The sequence below is a fragment of the Budorcas taxicolor genome, chromosome 1, assembly GCF_023091745.1.
Source record: "Budorcas taxicolor isolate Tak-1 chromosome 1, Takin1.1, whole genome shotgun sequence".
NCBI classification, from domain to species: Eukaryota; Metazoa; Chordata; class Mammalia; order Artiodactyla; family Bovidae; genus Budorcas; species Budorcas taxicolor.
The window spans coordinates 205,983,586-206,000,393 of NC_068910.1; positions in this window are offsets into that span (position 1 = coordinate 205,983,586).

The following is a 16,808-nucleotide window of genomic DNA, read 5'->3' on the forward strand; positions in this document are numbered from 1 at the left end:
TGCAATGGCTTTCAGTACATTCACAGAGTTGTACAACCATCTCCCAGCCATCTCCACGGTCAATTTTAGAACCTTCATCACCTTCAAAAGAAACACTCTACCCTTTCAGCAACACCCTGCAATTCCCCTCAGCCCCCAGGCCCTGGAAACCAAAACACTTACTGTTTTTCTATGTCTGTGCCTGTTCTGGACATTTCATATGAGTGGAGTCATGTAACACATGTTCTTCTCGCCCTTCCATTTCCTCCTCGCCACCTCCAACCCTCCACCACTTCTTGCACCCACCTGCCTGGCACTGTCTTCTCTCGATGGGGCAGTGGGAGGAGGGCGTGTCACCTGTTATGAGTGTTATTGTTGCCTGTTTTGGTGGTTGAGGGAGAGGTGTTGGGGAGATACTTTCACCGTTTCCTTCAATGCAGACACTCGGGAGAGTCCCACAAGTGAGGCAGGGCATTGTCCTATTGGCCCCAGTCACACCTGCATGTGGGGAGGACTTCCTGGAGAATGTGGCCAGGACTGTGTGGAGGAGGGTGGGGGGGAGCAGGCCAGCCAGGAAGCTCCAGGAGGAGGGGCACGGATGTGTAAGAGGGGCTGCCAGCCCTTCAGGGGGCAGGATGGAGGCCCAGAATGATAACTGGAAGTGGGGCTGGACACAGGCTAGAGGGAGCGGCCTTCATGGGGGCAAAAGGAGCACTGAAGGGCCTGGGGGCGTCAGGCCTGGGAAGGAGAGTCAAGTTCCTTTAGAGGCCGCTGGCCCCTGAAGGGAGAGAAGACAGAAAGTAAGATGGAAGGAGGCCTGGAGCCTCCCAGAGGGACATTCCTGGCTGGTGTCCTGAATTAACCTCATGAGTTAATTCATGCTCAGAGCACAGAAGAGGCCAAAGTTCCTGTCAGGTGCCCTGGTGAGCACTCACAGCCACCTAACAGAGTCCTCTGCACTTTGCACCTGGGACCTCAGGGACTCCAGCCAGCACACCCCCGGCAGCCCATACTCTCCCAGCTCCCTCCTGGGAGCTTTCTGGGTTCTGGCTCCACCCCAGGTACTTCACCACTGAGTGCTGCACCCACTGAGGGTACCTGCAGATGGACCCAGGAGCCCCCACACCTCCCCCAATGTCCTTGGTCCCAAAGTGGTGCCCAGAGACAAGAACAAGATAGCAAAGCACATTGTCTTTGTAATGAAAGAAACATCAGCTCTTTGTTAATGGTCATGACCCTGATGCTGGGAAAGATTGAGGGCAGGAGGAGAAGGGGCAACAGAAGATGAGATGGTTGGATGGCATCACCAACTCAATGGACACGAGTCTGAGCAAACTCCAGGAGACAGTGAAGGACAGGGAAGCCTGACAGGCTGCAATCCATGGGGTCCCAAAGAGTCGGACACAACTGAGCAACTGAACAACAATAGTGACATCTGTGGGTTGCAGTAAAACCTATACAGTAAACTTACTGGAGAGAAATTCAAAAATTGAACTATTTAAAAACAAACCTTTTGGGGGGGATAAGTTAAGAGTTTGAAATTAGCAGAAATATATATATGCTAATATATAAATTACAATATACAAAATAGATAAACAGCAACTGTACAGCACAGGAAACTATATTCAATATCCTATAATAACCTTTAATGGAAAAGAATCTGAAAAAGAAATATATATATATATACAAGAAAAAATTTATATATAATATAAAACGGAATCGCTGTGCTATACACCTGAAACTAACACATTGTAAATCAACTATACTTCAATAAAACAAAAAAACAAGAAAAAATTCAAAATTTAAAAGATAGAAACAAAATTTTGTACTCTTTAAAGAACCAAGAATTACTAAGAGGATGTTATGTAAGTAAGGTTGCCAGATAAAATGCAGGGCACCCAGTTAAGTATGAAATTCAGATCAGCAACAATTTTTTAGTATGACTAGTCCCCGATAGCTCAGTTGGTAAAGAATCCACCTGTAATGCAGGAGACCCCAGTTCGATTCCTGAGTCGGGAAGATCCACTGGAGAAGGGATAGGCTTACCCACTCCAGTATTCTTGGGCTTCCCTGGTGGCTCAAGTGGTAAAGAATCTGCCTGCAATGTGGGAGATCTGGGTTTGATCCCTGGGTTGGGAAGATCCCCTTGAGAAGGGAAAGGCTACCCACTCCAGTATTCTGGCCTGGCGAATTCCATGGACTGTATAGTATATGGGGTCACAAAGAGTTGGACATGACTGAGTGACTTTCACACATACACACAGTCATAAGTAATAAAGTATAAAATTATAAACATTTGTGAGCTATTCATCATTTTTTGTAAGTCCCATGCAATATTTAGGGTATACTTGTGCTAAATATTATGAATCATTTTTAAAATTTGAAATAGAACATTAGTAAAATTGAGAATTGTACATTTTAATAAAAAATTAATAAACGATATTATGGCCAACTTTTTATTGTAAGTATGTCTTGTGCAATATTGGGGTATTAAAAAGTGATCTTGGGCAATAGCTCCACCACTCTGGGGCCTTGATCGTTTCATATCCAAGGTTGCAGTCCAGCATACACACTCCCATCCCCACTTCATCAGGATTCTTCTTGTCCCCTGGGAGTGATGACACTGACCTTGGTTTTAACCAACATGGTCAGGGAAGTTGGCCCCTGGCTGTGATGCTCTGACTCAGGTCATCCTGGAAGCCCCCCTCTAAGGGGACTTGGGACCACAGGGAGTCATTCCCAGGGCTGAAGGTCAAGGGAGAACTGGGTTGTGAGAGAGGACGATGGGGAGGCTACCCCAGGAAGGTGTGTTCAGGTAGGTAGAAGTGATGATTTCCTGTGGCAGGTCCCGGCAGGCCGTTGCTGCCTTTGATGAATGAAGGAAGAATGTGGCCAGATCAGCAGAAGCAGTTTCCTGTGACTTGGCCTCCTCGGCAGCGCTGTGGTTGTCTACATTAACCTTTTCCCTCCTGTTGTTTCATCTCCAGAGAGGATGCGTGGTCCAGGTCTCTAGTGGGACTGCCAGGCCACCCTGCATCCCTGGGGAAGCCAATACCTTCAGTCTTATTAGTTTACCTGGATACAGGTGGGGATAGTGACATTCACCCAAATGAACAGGGTTCCATGGGAACCTGGTGATGCTGAGGGGGCTCCAGCACCCAGGGCTGCTGGTAAGGGTGAGGAGAATGTGGTTTCATTCTATGTATCAGCTGGGCTGGACCATGGTGCCCAGACATATGGCCAACATTTTTCTAGATGTTACTGTGAGAATGCTTTTGGATGAGATCAGCATGTAAATCGGTGGACTTGGAGTAAAGCAGATTGCCCTTTGTGGTGTGGGTGGGCCTCATCCCATCAGTCAAAGAACCCAATAGCACAAAAGATTGCATTCCCAAGAAGAGGGCTGCTGCAACAGATGAGAAGGCAATGGCACCCCACTCCGGTACTCTTGCCTGGCAAGTCCCATGGACGGAGGAGCCTGGTAGGCTGCAGTCCATGGCGTCACTAAGAGTCGGCACGACTGAGAGACTTCACTTTCGCTTTTCACTTTCATGCATTGGAGAAGGTGATGGCACCCCACTCCAGTATTCTTGCCTGGAGAATCCCAGAGACAGGGGAGCCTGGTGGGCTGCCATCTATGGGGTTGCACAGAGTCGGACATGACTGAAGCGACTTAGCAGCAGCAGCAGCAGCAACATATGAGCTTTGGACTTCAGCTGGGTCTCCAGCCACCTGGTCTACCCCATAGGATTGGGACTTGCCAGCCTCCATAATCTCATGAGCAAATTCTTCATGATAAATCTCTTAATTTCCACATTTCCACACCCACTGTTCGGTTTCTCTGGACAGATGTGACGAATGTGGGGCGCATCAGGCCTGCTCCCTCCCCCAAGACCAAGAGAAGCTGACAAGCATCAGACACACAGCTCCCAGGCTCGACCGGGGCTGGGAGAAGCCTTCTGGAGGGGCCAGATTTGGGCCAAACAACTGGCAGAGCTCCCCCAGCTCCTCCGTCATGGGCCAGCCCCACCCCTCCATCCCTGACATGGCTACGGCCAGGGCGTGGAGATCATTACTGCCACCACCAATAATCCCCAGGAAACTCCACCCAGCCCGGCACCCACACAGGGTTCCACAACAGCCAGGCCTCCTCTGACTCCTTGGGAGCATCTCTGTTTTGCTGTTTCAGAGTTGCTCCAAAGTGCAGCTCTGGGGGCCCACAGCCTGAGATGCCTCTGCCTCAGGAAGATGTGTCCTGTGAGTAGATGGTCATGCATGGGTCGTATTGTAGCAATTTCCCTGGGGACAGAGCCCTGCCAGCCAAGATGGAAATGGTGGAGGGCGGGGCGGGGGTGGGGGCCCCTGGACAGACTCTCTAGCCCCATGAGGTCTGGTCCTAGGAGCTCGTCCAACTTGTTGGGAAGAGCCCAGGATGGCTCATTACCATGCTGGGGCCACAGTATTCTAAGCTACTGCCTAGCTGACTCCGAAAAGGGGCAGCATGGGCTGCTCCCCATGTCTCCACACCCCCTGTTTCTGACCAGCATCCAGATCACTCCCAGCACACCAGCCCATGACACACCTCAGTCCATTGTTCCCACCTGCAAGGGGTTTCCTGGTCTCCCTGACCTCCCAATACCATCACCTAGCCACCTGAGGGCTGACTCCCCAGGCAAAGAACTTCCAGGCCTCCTCCCTCCCCTTCTCCTCTGGGCCGGCTCCCTCTATCTCCCACTGTCCTCTAGAAGATGAGCAAGTGTCAGAGATGCTAGAGGGCTTGGTGCCCTTTGTGACCAGGAGAGCAGGAGGTGACCCACACTGCTGGGTGGGAGCTTGGTCTGTGCAAACGATGGAGGAAGTGAAGGAACAAAAGGTGGACTGAACGGATGCCTTAGTCTGACATGTCCATGCTGCACAGCTTCATTACATCTATAAAAGAGACGCAGTGAATCATAAAACAAGACAGAAGTCAGTGTAAAAGAAGGACGCACCAGGCACCGCCCAGGTCCTTAGCGGGACCAGAAGAGGAAAACGCAAGCAAGTGGCCCCTTGCTGGCCTTAGCTCAGGGTCTGGCAGCTGCAGGACTTGCTTCTGTTGAGGGACCTTTTTTTTTTTAATGTATTGAGATGAATACACACAACATAAGATTAGTCATGTTAGAGGCAGTTGAGCAAACATCTAACACATTCACAATGTTGTTTCGACCCCGTGTTTCCTTCCCTCCAAAGGAAAACCCTGGAACTCTCAGCAGTTTCTTCCCAGCCCTCCCCCGAGGCCTGGCCACCGCATCCAGGACATTTCCTATCCGTGGAATCTACAGTATGTGACCTTCATGTCTGTTGTCTTTCTCTGGACATAGTGACTTAGAGGCTCACTCACGCGGTAGTGGGCATCCATCCTTCCTTCCTTCCTGGATAACACGCTACTGTATGGAGATGATACACTGGGTTGATTCAGGTGCCCACAGATAGACCCTGCACTCTTTCCCCTTTGCTGGTTGTGAACGAGCTGCTCTGAGCACAGGTGCATTTGCTCTTCTCTGAGTCTCTGTTTGCAACTTTTGGGGTGTAGACCACCAACAGTTCACAGTTCACAGGACTGTGGATATCCAGTTTTCAGGCATCATAGCTTCACCACCCACAGTCAGGAGCAGAGGGCCAGCTTTGTACCCAGGTCTCCAGACTGCATGTCATTCTCCCTCCATGTTGAGGCTGCTCTGATGGTGAAGAAAGGGAACAGAAGGTGTATCTGCTTGCCTTAGCAGGTGGCCAACACCCACCAGGCCAGGCCGCAGGCAATGTTGTTGGAGGTGGGGCCCACATAGCCTGCCACCGCCCACCCGTGCCACATGAAATAACCAGGTTGGTCCACATGCCGGGGCAGCTAGAGGAAACCTGGTTAGCCTCAGACAGAGATCAAGGTTCGGCGTCTCACAGAGAGAGGCAAAGCCCGAGTCTGGGTGGAGGGAGGGAGGGGAGCCTGGAGGAGCAGGCTCATGAATGAAGCCTCACCCAGTTAGTCAGTGGCAGGTAAAGTTTGTTATTCCCACTCGGGGCTAAAAGAATGAGAAGGAAAGTTCCCTGATGATGCCACCATCCCAAGAAGCCACCATCAGCCTCTGAAGGTGGGTTTGCGTGGACAGGAAAATCTGAGTGGGTTAATTACAAAGTCAGTGGGTCAGATCTTAAGTCAATAGAGAAGTCTTCAGGGTCGATTTCATGGACATCACTGGTGTACCTTTTCCATTCTCCCTCAGGAAAGCCCAGAGGTTCTCAGCTCCTAGCTCAGGCGCTGGCACTTGGGAAGGGCTGAAGAATGCTTGTTGGGTGGATGTTGAAACTCCAGGCAGCTGCCTTAAAAAGTGAAAGCAGAGCCCTCAGAATCCTGCACTTGGGATCTTTCAGAGAGATGGGTCTCTGCCAAGATACCCGGCCTTGTTCATTCCCAAGCCCCCTGGGGCCCTCTCATCAGCAAATCAACATGTGTAGGCATGTTCATGCTGCTGTTCAGTCACCAAGTTATGTCCGACTCTTTGCGACCCTACGGACTACTTTGCAACCCTATGGACCACAGCGCACCAGGCTTCCCTCCCCTTCACCATCTCCTAGAGTTTCTCAAACTCTTGTTCACTGGGTCAGTGGTCCCATCCAACCATCTTATCCTGTCACCCTCTTCTCCTGCCCTCAACCTTTCCCAGCATCAGGGTCTTTTCCAGTGAATTGGCTCTTCACATCAGGTGGCCACAGTATTCCTTGTGTGTTTTTTAATCAGATCAGTAAAAATACACAGTGCATAAAGTAAAGAGGTCCAGACAAGGGAGCGGAACACAGCTGTCCCCTGCCTTACTGGTCGCCCACTGCCAAAATCCAGCTCTCACACAGTGCGGCAGCCACATTCAAGTCCTGAAGTTCGTGACTTCCTAGTGATCTAGTGGTTAAGAATCCACCTTGCAGTGCAGGGAACATGTGTTCAATCCGTGATTGGGGAACTAAGGTCCTATAGAACACCTGAGACTGTGCATCAAAACTACTAAGCCCACATGCTCTGAAGCCCGAACACCTCAACTGGAGAGTCCACGTACTGCAACAAAGATCCTACATGCTGAGACTAAGACGGAGGCAGCCAAATAAACAAAAAAAATTTTTTTTTAACTTGATGTTCAAATCTTTAGTGTTCATCCTGTCCTAAGTGATCACTGCTGTTCATTTGTGTTTTCTGTTTAAGTCTTCATTCCTGACTACAAAAGATGAAGATTTAGCCCTTTTGTAACAGCCTCACCCATTTTGCTTTTTTGCATTTCTTTTCCATGGGGATGGTCTTGATCCCTGTCTCCTGTACAATGTCACGAACCTCCATCCATAATTCATCAGGTACTCTATCTATCAGATCTAGTCCCTTAAATCTATTTCTCACTTCCACTGTATAATCATAAGGGATTTGATTTAGCTCATACCTGAATGGTCTAGTGATTTTCCCTACTTTCTTCAGTTTAAGTCTGAATTTGGCAATAAGGAGTTCATGATCTGAGCCACAGTCAGCTCCCGATCTTGTTTTAGCTGACTGTATAGAGCTTCTCCATCTTTGGCTGCAAAGAATATAATCAATCTGATTTCGGTGTGGCCCATCTGCTGATGTCCATGTGTAGAGTCTTCTCTTGTATTGTTGGAAGAGGGTGTTTGCTATGACCAGTGCATTTCTTGGCAAAACTCTATTAGCCTTTGCCCTGTTTCATTCTGTACTCCAAGGCCAAAGTTGCCTGCTACTCCAGGTGTTTCTTGACTTCCTACTTTTGCATTCCAGTCCTCTGTAATGAAAAGGACATCTTTTTGGGGTGTTAGTTCTAAAAGGTTTTGTAGGTCTTCATAAAACTGTTCAACTTCAGCATTACTGGTTGGGGCATAGACTTGGATTACTGTGATATTGAATGGTTTGCTTTGAAAATGAACAGAGATCATTCTGTCATTTTTGAGATGTCTGGGGAGGCCTTACAAATAGCTGTGAAAAGAAGAGAAATGAAAAGCAAAGGAGAAAAGGAAAGATATAAGCATCTGAATGCAGAGTTCCAAAGAATAGCAAGAAGAGATAAGAAAGCCTTCCTCAGTGATCAATGCAAAGAAATAGAGGAAAACAACAGAATGGGAAAGACTAGAGATCTCTTCAAGAAAATTAGAGATACCAAGGGAATATTTCATGCAAAGATGGGCTCAATAAACAACAGAAATGGTATGGACCTAACAGAAGCAGAAGACATTAAGAAGAGGTGGCAAGAATACATAGAAGAACTGTACAAAAGAGATCTTCACGACCAAGATAATCACGGTGGTGTGATCACTCACCTAGAGCCAGACATCTTGGAATGTGAAGTCAAGTGGGCCTTAGATAGCATCACTACCAACAAAGCTAGTGGAGGTGATGGAATTCCAGTTGAGCTGTTTCAAATCCTGAAAGATGATACTGTGAAAGTGCTGCACTCAATATGCCAGCAAATTTGGAAAACTCAGCAGTGGCCACAGGACTGGAAAAGGTCAGTTTTCATTCCAATCCCAAAGAAAGGCAATGCCAAAGAATGCTCAAACTACCACACAATTGCACTCATCTCACATGCTAGTAAAGTAATGCTCAAAATTGTCCAAGCCACGCTTCAGCAATACGTGAACCCTGAACTTCCAGATGTCCAAGCTGGTTTTAGAAAAGGCAGAGGAACCAGAGGTCAAATTCCCAACATTTGCTGGATCATGGAAAAAGCAAGAGAGTTCCAGAAAAACATCTATTTCTGCTTTATTGACTATGCCAAAGCCTTTGACTGTGTGGATCACAACAAACTGTGGAAAATTCTTCAAGAGATGGAAATACCAGACCACCTGACCTGCCTTTTGAGAAACCTATATGCAGGTCAGGAAGCAACAGTTAGAACTGGACATGGAACAGACTGGTTCCAAGTAGGAAAAGGAGTACGTCAAGGCTGTATATTGTCACCCTGCTTATTTAACTTATATGCAGAGTACATCATGAGAAATGCTGGGCTGGAAGAAGCACAAGCTGGAATCAAGATTGCCAGGAGAAATATCAATAACCTCAGATATGCAGATGACACCACCCTTATGGCAGAAAGTGAAGAGGAACTAAAAAGCCTCTTGATGAAAGTGAAAGTGGAGAGTGAATAAGTTGGCTTAAAGCTCAACATTCAGAAAATGAAGATCATGGCAGATAGATGGGGAAACAATGGAAACAGTGTCAGATTTTATTTTTTGGGCTCCAAAATCACTGCAGATGGTGATTGCAGCCATGAAATTAAAAAACGCTTACTCCTTGGAAGAAAAGTTATGACCAACCTAGATAGCATATTCAAAAGCAGAGACATTGCTTTTCCAACAAAGGTCCATCTAGTCAAGGCTATGGTTTTTCCCGTGGTCATGTATGGATGTGAGAGTTGGACTGTGAAGAAAGCTGAGTGCTGAAGAACTGATGCTTTTGAACTGTGGTGTTGGAGAAGACTCTTGAGAGTCCCTGGGACTGCAAGGAGATCCAACCAGTCCATTCTGAAGGAGATCAACCCTGGGATTTCTTTGGAAGGAATGATGCTAAAGCTGAAACTCCAGTACTTTGGCCACCTTTGCGAAGAGTTGACTCATTGGAAAAGACTCTGATGCTGGGAGGGATTGAGGGCAGGAGGAATAGGGGACAACAGAGGATGAGATGGCTGGATGGCATCACTGACTCGATGGATATGAGTTTGAGTGAACTCTGGGAGTTGTTGATGGACAGGGAGGCCTGGAGGGCTGCAATTCATGGGGTCGCAAAGAGTCAGACACAACTGAGTGACTGAACTGAACTAACAGCCCCACCCACACCCACAGTCACCCAGGGTGGTTATGTCACCAGCCACCATGAAATTAAAATTCACTGTTTGTACATCACTATGCCTAGGCCAATAGGCTTGGACCTGCCCCTATCCTGTGTGGACCAGACATGAAGACTTGCCTAATACACAGCTAGAAATATTGCATAAAATGTGAGAATCCCTTTACATGACTATCTAAATGTACCAGAAAAAAAGGGAGCAAAATTTCTAGGCACCAAAGGAGAAGAGAGAAATGAAGAGCAACCTGGTAAATGTAGCTGCCAGTCTCCATGCCTGGGGAGTTGGGTCAAACATCCCAGGACACAAGATAAGGCTGGGGCCCATGCAAGGCAGCTGTTGCAAGTGAGACCCTTGACAGCTCCCTCCAAAGGAATACGTCTACCCGCCAACAAAGAGAGAAGACCTGGAAACATGTCTATCTCAGCCTGAGCCAGAGAAGAGAGAAGTGAAGTCACTCAGTCGTATCTGACTCTTTGCAACCCCATGAACTGTAGTCTGCCAGGCTCCTCTGTCCATGGGATTTTCTAGGCAAGAATACTGGAGGAGGTTGCCATTTCCTTCTCCAGGAGATCTTCTCAACCCTGTTATCAAACCCACATCTCCTGCACTGCATGCAGACTCCTTACCAGCTGAGCCATGAGGGAAGTCAGCCTGTGCCATGGGTGGTTTAAAAAACCAAGCAAAGAAAGCAAAAACAAAACCAGTCTTGAGAACTTGTAGTGGTCAGCCTGTCCTTTTCAGGTGTGAGAGTCAAATGTGTACTACCTGCATAGTCTAGGACTCACAAAGCCCTGAGCTTAGCATGAAAATAATCACTGACTGCCAGTACAAATGAGAATCTTGCAAACACAAAATCTCTCAGGAAAAATGCATCCTCGGCTTAAGCACAAAATATTCCCACAGGCAAAGCCCTACTGAAAATGAGCTCACAACCCAAAACCATAAGACACGAGAAAACAATCCACCAGCAGACCCCATAAACAGGGAAATGAGATTCCTCAGAACCTCAGGTAATAGGACTATCAGATAATAGCTTTAAACAAACATGTTTAAAGCTATTATAGATGTAAAAACAAGGAATTGAACCCAGGTACTGCTGGGGGAAAAAAAGGCATATTCAGAACAAGTGGAATAGAACATTTAGAAATAAAAAATACAGTGAATGGAATAAAAATATCAATGGATAAGTTAATGACAGGTTAGACACAGCCCCATTCTCACAAAGTCAGCTCGACTCTGCAACTAGAAGGCACAGCTCCTATATAGGGGCCAAAGATGTAGACCATAGTGAAGGGAGAGAAAAAGGTGGAGAGACAAACAACGCTGACAATTAAAGGGAAAAATTCACAGGCGTGCTAGACTGAAAAACCACCTTCCAGGGCACTTCTCTGGCAGTCCAGGGCTTAAGACTCTGCGCTTCCACTACAGCAGGTATGGGTTTGATCCCTGGTCGGAGAAGTAAGATCAAATGCTGCTGGGCAGTCAAAAAAAAAAGGAAGGAAGAAAAACACTTTCCTTAGAATGCTGACGGCATTGCTCTCTTGTCTTCAGTTTGCCCTTTGTTGTCTAGCAGTCTGATGCCACCTGACTTAGAACCCCCCACCCCGATGCCCTGGCAACCCCCCGGAAGTTTCCAGCACCACCTCTCCATCCCCACCCTGACCTTCCAGGGTGCCATGCTTTGACTAGCTGTCCACCCAGACATTGCCCTGCACCAAGTGATGGCCCTTCTGTAGCTGAGGCGCCTGTCCTTACTCTGGGTGTCTTGGCTTCCTTCTCTGCTTCTGGACATTCTCTCATTGGGATATTGGGCCTCCTGGAATGATTCTGACCTTCTCTCCTTCTGTTAAGAGTTTCATCTTTCCCACCACATTTAAAAAATTTTCAATTTCTGTTCTCGAAATGTGCACGCACACACTCCTGTTCTGGTTGCCGTTTGTTTGAAGTCTTCTGCTTTCTCTCGGAGGTAATTGTAGCTTCTAAAGTTTTCCCCTGCTCCATGCTTTGTTTTCTCTGCTTGTTGGGCTAGTTGAGGGTGATGTTTTTCTTTTTCTTTCTTTTTTTTTTTTTTTTGGTGGAGGGTAGTGTCTTTCTTTGTCTTTCTTCTGAGAGGCTCACTGTTTATCTTCCCAATGTGAGTTAGTAACTGAAGTCTGGAAGCCCTGTGTGCAGGGGCAGGGCTTACCAATGAGCAGGTGTCTCTGCAGGATGACAGAGGGTGGGGACCTTTAACTGTCAGGGCCAGAGAGCTTTTCCTGGCTAGAGGTGCTGAGTGCTGAGAGAAGGGAGGGAGGCCTGGGGGAGGGGGCAGGGGAGGCACAGTTCCTATTTGTGAGTATAGAGAGTCACAGGGTCCAGGCAAAACTGGTTCAAACGTGTCCCATGTCCCGTCTTTGATGGAGCAGGGGGCAGGGCAGGGAGAGGTCTGGGTCTAAGGGCTCCTGGCAAGAGCGTTGAGGAGTCCACGTGTCTGTCTCTGCCTTTCAGATTCTGGTACCTTCACCTCTGACGATTGACATTTTTAATGTCAGATTCAACGCATCCAGTTGGCTTTGTTCCTGGAGGCACAGGGAGAGGTGGACGGTCAGGGAGATGCCCTTCCTCCTGGGGAGGTGGCTGGTTAATCAGCAGGGCTCTTTCAGGTGGCTCTAGAGGTCAAGAATCCACCTGCCAATGCAGGAGATGCAAGGGACACAGGTTCAATCCCTGGGTCAGGAAGATCCCCTGGAGGAGAGCATGGCAACCCATGTCAGTATTCTTCTCTGGAGAATCCCATGACAGAGGAACCTGACGGGCTACAGTCCATGGGGTCACAGAGTCAGACACAACTGAAGTGACTTAACATGCACGCACACGCAGCTGCCCAGAAAAGACCAAAGAAAAAGGAGTTTCCATGGCCACAGCCCACCACAGCCCACGGAGGAGGCAGCGGCCTGCCCAAGAGCCAGTTTCCTCTTAAGCAGGGGCCACTTCCTCACCAACCACACTCACTGTCCTCACCAGGTGCCACTTCACCTGGGGCTCATCTTTCCAGTGGCCCGGCCGGCCCAGGCAGTGACTCAGGAGGGAGGAAGCAAGGAAGGAGACCTCATTCCCTTTGGTTGCCACAGAGGCGCCCAGGCTTGATGAAACCTTCAGGCTGTGAGCCAAGTGGCAGCAGCATCTAACTCAGACACGAGTCTTAAAAATTGAGTGTCCTCCCCCAGCCCCCTGGACCCTCACTCTCTGGGGCAGCGCCCCACAAACTCTGGGAGCACCCATCTGGAGCTACATGCAACTATTGCTCTCTAGCCACTAACTTTTGTTGTATGCACTCTTTTGCAACCCCATGGACTATAGCCCGTCAGGCTTCTCTGTCCCTGGGATTATCCTGGCAAGAATACTGGAGTGGGTTGCCATTTCCTTTTCCATGGGATCTTCCCGACCCAGGGATTGAACCTGCGTCTCTTGGGTCTCCTGCATTGGCAGGCAGATTCTTTACCACTGAAGCACCTGGGAAGCCCACAAACAACTCTACAGTCATTTTTTCCCTACACGTGCTTGTGGGTGTGAAATGGCCAGCAGGGCTGCCTCCTGCCCTAGGCAGGCTTGTCTCCTACCGCATGTTTTCTCATCCTCATCCAGCAGCTAAATGCTTTTTTGAAAAATGTGGGTCAGCTGGTAAAAAATCCGCCTGCCAATGCAGGAGACATAAGAGATACAGGTTCAATCCCTGGGTTGGGAAGATCCCTTGAAAAAGAAAATGGCAACTCACTCCAATATTCTTGCCAGGATAATCCCATAGACAGAGGAGTCTACAGTCCATGGGGTCACAGAGAGTCAGGCACGACTGAGCACGCACACACACATACGTTACTTCTTTTAGTGCAAACATTTTTATTACAGATATTAGCACTTTCCAGTAGTCACAGAGGACACTTATTCTTTGTGAAACCCCTTCATCATCACGGCCCACAGCCACCTGGGATGTTCTGGATTGTTCTTCCCTCCCGCAGCCTGCAGACGTGGCCACCTGAGCCACCCTTCGGCTACTCATTTGCTTCACCCCTTCAATCGGGTGGGCACCCTCTTGGATCCAGCTTGGCTTAGCGAGGGCAGGGGCTCAGTAACTAGGAATGACTCTTCTTCCCTCTAGCTATGGTGGGAGTTCACAGAGCCTGGGAACAGGGGTCCCTCCCCCACCTCTGATGCATCGAGTGGGTGGCCCCAAGATACTCTCTCTGACCCACTGGCTGTGGCTTGGAAGCCACTGGGTACCTGTCCAAAGACCAGGCCAGTGCCTTCCAGAACATCCCTGCTATTTTCCTGGGGTTTCAAGAAGGGCCTGGATCAGGGAGACATGTCCAACTCCTGAGATGCCCAGACACACATTCCACAGGCATCTCAGGCCCCCAGGTGGCTCCAGCTCTTCTGAAGGCTCTTTGTAGGGGCTTCCCTAGTGGCTCAGATGGTAAAGCGTCTGCCTACAATGCGGGAGACCGGCTTCGATTCCTGGGTCGGGAAGGTCCCTGGAGAAGGAAATGGCCATCCACTCCAGCACTCTTGCCTGGAAAATCCCATGGACAGAGGAGCCTGATAGGCTACAGTCCATGGGTCGCAAAGAGTCGGACACGACTGAGCGACTTCACTTTCACTGTGTGGGGAAACCTGTGACTGTTAGTTGTTCAGCTGCCAAGTCGTGTCAGACTCTTTGTGACCCCATGGACTGCAGCACACCAGACCTCCCTGTCCCTCACTATCTCCCGGAGTTTGCCCAAGTTCATTTCCATTTAATCGGTGATGCCATCCAGCCATCTCATCCTCTGTCATCCCCTTCTCCTCCTGCCTTCAATCTTTCCCAGCATCAGGGTCTTTTCCAATGAATCAGTTCTTTGCATCAAGTGGCCAAATTATTGGAGCTTCAGCTTCAGCATCAGTCCTTCCAATGAATATTCAGGACTGATTTCCTTTAAGATTGATTGTTTGATCTTGTTTTCCAAGGGACTCTCAAGAGTCTTCTCCAGCACCGCAGTTCAAATGCATCAATCCTTTGGTGTTCAGCTTTCTTTATTGTCCAACTCACATCCGTACATGACTACTGGAAAGACCATGGCCTTGACTGTACAGACCTTTGTTAGCAAAGTGATGACTTTGCTTTTTAAGACACTGTCTAGCTTTGTCATAGCTTTCCTGCCCAGAAGCAATCATCACTACTCAGCCTCTAATCCACCTTTCCAGCAGGAGTGTCCTGGTTTTCCTTTAGCAAACTACCACCCCCAAGCTCGGGGTGAGATCAACCACCTGACCCAGCCTGGGGTCCAGAGCATTCTCTTGCCCTGGCCACCACAGCTGGTCTTAGGAATGGGCACAGCCAGGCCGTTCCTAAGGGGAATGGCCACTGTACTACATCAATTCTGAGATGCCGTGAATGATAATATGTACCCTATCTAGAGCACCTCCAAAAGAGAAAAAAATGTTGCCAAGTTCAACTGTAAGATGCCATCCACTCTCGCAAGAGCTGTTAAAATGTGAGGAGGGAAAAAAGTAAGTTTCTGTGTATGTGTGTGTTAGTCCCTCAGTCGTGTCTGACTCTTTGCAACCCTATGGACTGCAGCCCACCAGGCTCCTCTGTCCATGGGATTTCCTAGGCAAGAAAACTGGAGTGGATTGCCATTTCCTTCTCCAGGAGATTTTTATGACCCAGGGATCAAACTCGCATCTCCTGCTTTGCAGGTAGATCCTTTACCACCTGAGCCACCAGCAAAGCCCAAGTTTCTATGAATGACATTGAATTTGGGGTTTGAGAAGGGGCAGTGGCGATGAGAACACTCTTTCTACTGGGATCCTCAGGCTGAGGTTAAGCTTGGAGATGCCAGAGCCATTTGTGTTTTTGTGCATGGAGCCTGCTTGCTCCTTAATGAAACCACCAGTGGGGAAGGGTGACACTTGTGAGCATTGGATCCAGCCATTGTTCACACTGGATCATGGTACAGCATATTTTTCTTTGCCAATTGGGCCCAGAGTGATGACTAACACCCCTGCATGGTACACTGCCCGTGTGGTGCCTCTCCTGATTCAACAGTCCCCACCAGAGCCACATGTCCCTGATCACGACGTCAGTGTGTGGATACAACAGGAAGCCTGGAGCTCCAGCACCTGGGAAGGTCGTGCCGGTGCTGGAATGGCAGATCCTGACCCCCTGACTTCATATGATAATTGTAAAGGAAGGCAAGAGAAGAGAGGAAAAGAGGGGGATAAGGATGGGAGGGAAAGGTGGGTGGGGGAAAAAGACTGAGGAAAGTGGGAGGGGGAGAGGGGTGGCTGAGTGGGGAGGGACCCTTGCCCAGGGTTAAGATCAGTTTTCCATAAGCTGGCCAGCGAAGTGAAAGCTCGGGGAAAGGACCCTGCTGAATGTCAGCTTCTCCAACACCGGTTTCCGCTCTGCTGCTGCGTCAACAGGAGGCCTGAATCAAACTGCCCACCACACCCAAGTAGCTGAGGCTGGGCGGTGAAATGCCTCCAGCCAAGGCCCCAAAGAACCGGCACCAGGCACAGTGACCTGGAAGAAGACGGCAACTCTGGGTGAGTCAGCACTTGGGTGTGGAGCGCTCAAGTGGAAAACCAGGAGCCCATGGTGCCCAGGCCCACGTGCAGTGGGAAGAGCACCAGGAGCTGAAGGGCGGTGCCCTCAGCCCAATGGGGATTCAGAAGAAATTTGCACCCGGCTCAGAATGTCCTCACAGTTGTTGGACATGGAGTCGGGAAACCACAGAAATGACAGGGCTACGCCAGTCATGGTCAGGGGTCTGACCTCTCTGCTCTGAGTGAGGCAGCAGGCAGGCCTCTAGGGGGGGACACAGTGACAACAAGGTCACGAGACACCTGAGCCCACGGGACCACGTCTCCAGGGCTGGGGCTGAGACGCAGCAGACACAGCCAGCGGATACTGTGTGCTGGGTGGTCCCCGCCCTGGCTATCCTGGTCGGT